Source organism: Saccostrea cucullata, unplaced genomic scaffold (genome assembly GCF_032062105.1).
Source record: "Saccostrea cucullata isolate Sc308-1 unplaced genomic scaffold, CSIRO_AGI_Scuc_v1 ctg15178, whole genome shotgun sequence".
Classification (NCBI taxonomy): Eukaryota; Metazoa; Mollusca; class Bivalvia; order Ostreida; family Ostreidae; genus Saccostrea; species Saccostrea cuccullata.
In genome coordinates, this window is record NW_026918960.1 from 1 (window position 1) to 5,910 (window position 5,910).

Below are 5,910 nucleotides of genomic sequence, written 5' to 3' on the forward strand. Positions count from 1 at the left end.
GAAACTTTGTCTCAGTCTTTTAGTGGTGTAGGTCTGGATCAGTAACTTACTTGTGGAGTGTAGTGTACTGTGAGGGACACTCTGTCTCAGTCCTTTAGTGGTGTAGGTCTGAATCAGTTACTTACTTGTGGAGTGTAGTGTGCTGTGAGGGACACTCTGTCTTAGTCCTTTAGTGGTGTAGGCCTGGATCAGTAACTTACTTGTGGAGTGTAGTATGCTGTGAGGATCACTCTGTCTCAGTCCTTTAGTGGTGTAGGCCTGGATCAGTAACTTACTTGTGGAGTGTAGTGTGCTGTGAGGATCACTCTGTCTCAGTCCTTTAGTGGTGTAGGTCTGAATCAGTAACTTATTTGTGGAGTGTATTGTGCTGTGAGGATCACTCTGTCTTAGTCCTTTAGTGGTGAAGGTCTGGATCAGTAACTTACTTGTGGAGTGTAGTGTGCTGTGAGGATCACTCTGTCTCAGTCCTTTAGTGGTGTAGGTCTGAATCAGTAACTTACTTGTGGAGTGTATTGTGCTGTGAGGGACACTCTGTCTTAGTCCTTTAGTGGTGTAGGTCTGGATCAGTAACTTACTTGTGGAGTGTAGTGTGCTGTGAGGGACACTCTGTCTTAGTCCTTTAGTGGTGTAGGTCTGGATCAGTAACTTACTTGTGGAGTGTAGTGTGCTGTGAGGGACACTCTGTCTCAGTCCTTTAGTGGTGTAGGCCTGGATCAGTAACTTACTTGTGGAGTGTATTGTGCTGTGAGGGTAGTCCTTTAGTGGTGTAGGCCTGGATCAGTAACTTACTTGTGGAGTGTATTGTGCTGTGAGGGACACTCTGTCTTAGTCCTTTAGTGGTGTAGGTCTGGATCAGTAACTTACTTGTGGAGTGTAGTGTGCTGTGAGAGACACTCTGTCTCAGTCCTTTAGTGGTGTAGGCCTGGATCAGTAACTTACTTGTGGAGTGTAGTGTGCTGTGACGGACACTCTGTCTCAGTGCTTTAGTGGTTAGGTCTGGATCAGTAACTTACTTGTGGAGTGTAGTGTGCTGTGAGGATCACTCTGTCTCAGTCCTTTAGTGGTGTAGGTCTGGATCAGTAACTTACTTGTGGAGTGTAGTGTGCTGTGAGGATCACTCTGTCTCAGTCCTTTAGTGGTGTAGGTCTGGATCAGTAACTTACTTGTGGAGTGTAGTGTGCTGTGAGGGACACTCTGTCTCAGTCCTTTAGTGGTGTAGGCCTGGATCAGTAACTTACTTGTGGAGTGTAGTGTGCTGTGAGGGTCACTCTGTCTTAGTCCTTTAGTGGTGTAGGCCTGGATCAGTAACTTACTTGTGGAGTGTAGTGTGCTGTGAGGGTCACTCTGTCTCAGTCCTTTAGTGGTGTAGGTCTGGATCAGTAACTTACTTGTGGAGTGTAGTGTGCTGTGAGGGTCACTCTGTCTCAGTCCTTTAGTGGTGTAGGCCTGGATCAGTAACTTACTTGTGGAGTGTAGTGTGCTGTGAGGGTCACTCTGTCTCAGTCCTTTAGTGGTGTAGGTCTGGATCAGTAACTTACTTGTGGAGTGTAGTGTGCTGTGAGGGTCACTCTGTCTTAGTCCTTTAGTGGTGTAGGTCTGGATCAGTAACTTACTTGTGGAGTGTAGTGTGCTGTGAGGGACACTCTGTCTCAGTCCTTTAGTGGTGTAGGCCTGGATCAGTAACTTACTTGTGGAGTGTAGTGTGCTGTGAGGGACACTCTGTCTCAGTCCTTTAGTGGTGTAGGTCTGGATCAGTAACTTACTTGTGGAGTGTAGTGTGCTGTGAGGGACACTCTGTCTCAGTCCTTTAGTGGTGAAGGTCTGGATCAGTAACTTACTTGTGGAGTATGGTCAGATAACCAAACAATGGAATTACATGTTTTGCTCTAAATTGTCCAAACGCAGCAATGTATGAACTATCTCTGCTTTGAATTGTTTATTTAAAGCCTCCCAATTAAAAATATCAATAATCGTTTAATTGCGACTTTTTGTCTCTTTTCAATATATAGAAAACTTTTGAAAACTTACCTTGAAATAGCTAAATAAAGCTACCTGAGGTAGGTAAAAAAAGCTACGTAGGTGAAGCCGAAGTCGTTATTGGATTCACAACTTTTATTGTGAAACAGAAGGCAGCCTGTAAAATTACAAGAAAATTCTAATTATATGTATTGAACTATTAAACAAAGTAACTTTCAAAAATATCTTACATTGATGTCACATTATATGCACCAAGATACATAATAACAATGTAATCAGTAATACAAAATATTGCTAGGACAGGTCTAGGTCATGTGCCCACCTTAGTAACTATGGTAAAAAGGTAACAGCAACTATACTGTAAGTACATATCAACACTCAAAATGATCATTATATCATTAACTGGATAGTGTTGTTATAGATACACAAAGTTACCTACACACAAATAGTGAACATTATAATACATTTTAAATAGGACACAACCCAATTGGTTTCTATAGTTCCCCTTTCATAAACATATTATGTGTTTATATAACAAGCCGACAAGGATACTTATAATCACCATTTCACAACCTTCCTAACTTAGCAGCTCAACATACAAACATGTATGACTAGAATGCATAATAACTACTGTATTTGAGTATTTAATAAAGAAAATATTACCATCTTGTCAAACATCAAGCAATTAATCATTATAACTATGGATTTCGCCTTTGCGAAATCAATGGTAACAGGAAACACTATTCGCTACATAATTACAGAACCTAAACCGGAGACTCAAGTATGAACGGAAACGCAGTTTCCGGAATACCTAACCACGTTTATAACTGACAAGATAAATTCAATAATGTGATCAAAATTCATTCCACCGTATTATATAATCAATAAAACAACTGGATAATTGTATCAGTACAACTAAATAAAAGTATTCCTACTGATAAACATCAAGCGACTGAATAGAGAAGCTACCGAAATGGCGGGAATACACAATTGTGATCAGTGCATACATAACATCATTCAAGAGGATTACAGATGATTTTAACGATTATTCTTAGATAAAATAATATGAAAACACACAATTAAACATAAAATACACACCTGTAGAGTCGCCCTGTGGCTCAAAGTAGATTATATATCATAGAAAGTAAAGCACATGGCATATCGCATCTATCGGTTACAGTTCTCGATTGGTGTTATGTCATCAAGTTCAATGGTAAAACAATAAAAGGTTATGGTTGAGATACAAAAAACCGGATAGTATGTAAGAACGAGATCTACAATCATGCACTTGGCTACATAGGTAATTGCTAGCGCTCTCGAGCAACTACGTTAGTCCAAATTCCTTGAAGGTATCACACCGGTAATTATTTTCACTATATGTTTCTATATAGGAAAAAAATTCTTTAAAAATCAGGAAAAATTATTCATGAAAAAATAATTAGCAGAAATTGTTAAACATTACCTCTCTCATTGGCCGAGTCCAAAAAACAGGGTACCCACACGGCATTTTCTGACTTTTTCCATCTGCAAACAGGGTTACCCTCAAATCCACGTGTTTTCAGCATGTTTATAAACAGGTCCGATGCACCCCAGGAAGTAGCCTCCTATGTCCTGAAAAAAATAGTTCCTGTCAAAAAACTCTTTTTATTTACAAAGTACATTAAATTTACTAGGCACAGGTACCAAAGTTGTAAAAATAGCAAAAGAGAAAATTAAAAAAACCATCAAAAGAAAGAAAAAATTATTTTATATGTATGGACCTACATTTGACTAAGTTCATTTTGATTGGTCAATTACCGGTGTGATACCTTGAAGACAACTTTATTATCTTCAATTGCTCTCTAATTAGCACAGCAGGTGCCCTAATTAGTAATCAACAAAATGTCCGAAGCAGACAGTTATAGGGCTGAGAGAGCCGGAGAAATGGAGGATTTAATACCCCTTGGGATTATCATGATTGCTGACCAATTTCATGGTGAAATATGAGTTACAAGTGATGAGTTTCAAATCATCATAACTTTGCTCTAAAACATGATATATATACAAGATTGGTATCATTAGATAGGGGAATAGCTAATTGTTCTTTTTTTATCATTTGTTTCATTTTGATTAATTGGATAAAAATTTTGAATTGTTAATTAATGAGAAATTTAGGGTAGAAAAATCTTAACTTTTATGAAAAAATTCAATTTTTAGAATTATAATGGAATCTGTATCTGGTCAATTGGGTATCAAAATTTAGCTCATTAATTACTCTGCAGAGATTGACCAGGCATTGTGCTCCTTTGTGTCTGGTGATTAAGATAATGGTCTCTTTATCAGACTGGGGTTGTGTTCATTTCTGCTGTCTTCAAAGAAAAGGGGGATCTCTTAAAAAGATCAAAAACTGGTTAAAACAAATAAATAAAACTAAGGCCTAAAGTGAGTATATTGAAGTGAAAAATATTCACAAAATCATACTGCAATTTACTGAGTAGCTGTTCAATATAAGATAATATGGGGAAAGAAAGACTAAAATATCTGTCCAAATTTCAGTTCAAAAAAGGAAGTACACCACATAACAAAGGATCCAAGTGTCAAAAAAATGGGATTAAAAGAGCAGAAAAGCCTTTACCAGTGAGACTAAACAATGACAAGTTTGCACAGATGGTGACATTCACTAACAATGACCAGACCATGCAAATTTGTGATTCACAAGGAAAGGACAGTGGAATGATGATTTTGAGGCCAAGAGGAAGTGAGGTTCAAGCTATTGACAGTTACACTCATGAAGTACCAGGAAGTCCAGAATGTGAAACTTACAGACTTTTACACAATAAGAAGACATCTGAGCTGTGGAATTTCGCTTTTAGAGACCACAAAGAAAAACAACCAACCTGTAAGGGTTCTTTGGACTGGGACTACTCTCGAGAGCAGAAGCGGGGTCTTGTCTGGATATCCTCGCTGCGGTGCTCCACCTGTGGCTACCAAAGTCACCATCAGAAGTTATACGAGGAAGTAACATCTACCCGACCAGGAAGGAGGGCTGCTCGGCTGAATGTAGCCATGTCCCTTGGGCGTATGGGTACCAGTCTTACTACCGAGGGGATGCGAGGAATGCTTCTGACAGCCAATATCCACCCAGCGTCAGCAAGCTCAATGCAGGACACTGCAAATAAAGTGGGGGAAAAAATCAGTTCTGTGAACCGAGATAGTATGACTGATATAAGGAAATCTTTGAAAGAAAAAAACTCTGAATGTGGACTTCCTGGTAATTCATCAATTCGCGCAGAGGGGGATGCCAGATACAACAACTCTACATTTAGTGCACTTGGGAAAACACCATTCCAAGCAGGTACTCAAGTGACTTATACTATGTGTGAAAATGTTACAAGTGAGAAAAAAATTATTTCAGTGTTTTGTGGAAATAAGTTATGCAAGAAGGGTGAATATTTGAGAGGAAAAGGCCAACAAGTTACCTGTCCCGGGCACACAGGATGTACCGCCAATCTTACACAACAGACAAACATTGGTAATGAAAAACAGTGGGCAGCTGAATGTATAGAAGAACTGAACAAGGATGAAGACCCTCTTACCATATCACACCTAACAACAGACGGAGACAGTGCGGCATCCCAGGGAGCATCCATAAAGCAGGGAAAAAACATCGAAAACCTGAAGGACCTGAGGCACTTCTTCGAGTCCCAGAGGAAGGAAACCAGCAAAGCCCCCTTCGGTGAGCGGATGTTTCCAGGCCGTACCAAAGCAGACAGAGAATCAGCTAAGAAACGATTCGCCCAGGACCTAAAAACCAGATGTCGATCAGAATATGAAAAAGCTCACAAGTATTTTGGTGGGGATATGCAAAAACTTACCAATGCTCTGTCCTATGCTGTTGATGCCATCATATCGTGCTATCGAGGTGAGTGTGCTAAACCGTGCCAGAGACATTCT

At 39.6% G+C, this 5,910-nt stretch overlaps 1 long non-coding RNA gene across 1 annotated transcript; it reads right to left on the reverse strand.

Moving 5' to 3' along the window:
• Positions 1 to 3,323: 3,323 nt before the first annotated feature.
• Positions 3,324 to 4,667, reverse strand: LOC134276488 (uncharacterized). Its single transcript, XR_009994059.1, has 3 exons — positions 4,247 to 4,667; positions 3,440 to 3,588; positions 3,324 to 3,360 (listed from the first exon to the last, which is right to left on the reverse strand). It is a non-coding gene; the product is annotated as an uncharacterized LOC134276488 (long non-coding RNA).
• Between the last annotated feature and the right edge of the window lie 1,243 nt (positions 4,668 to 5,910).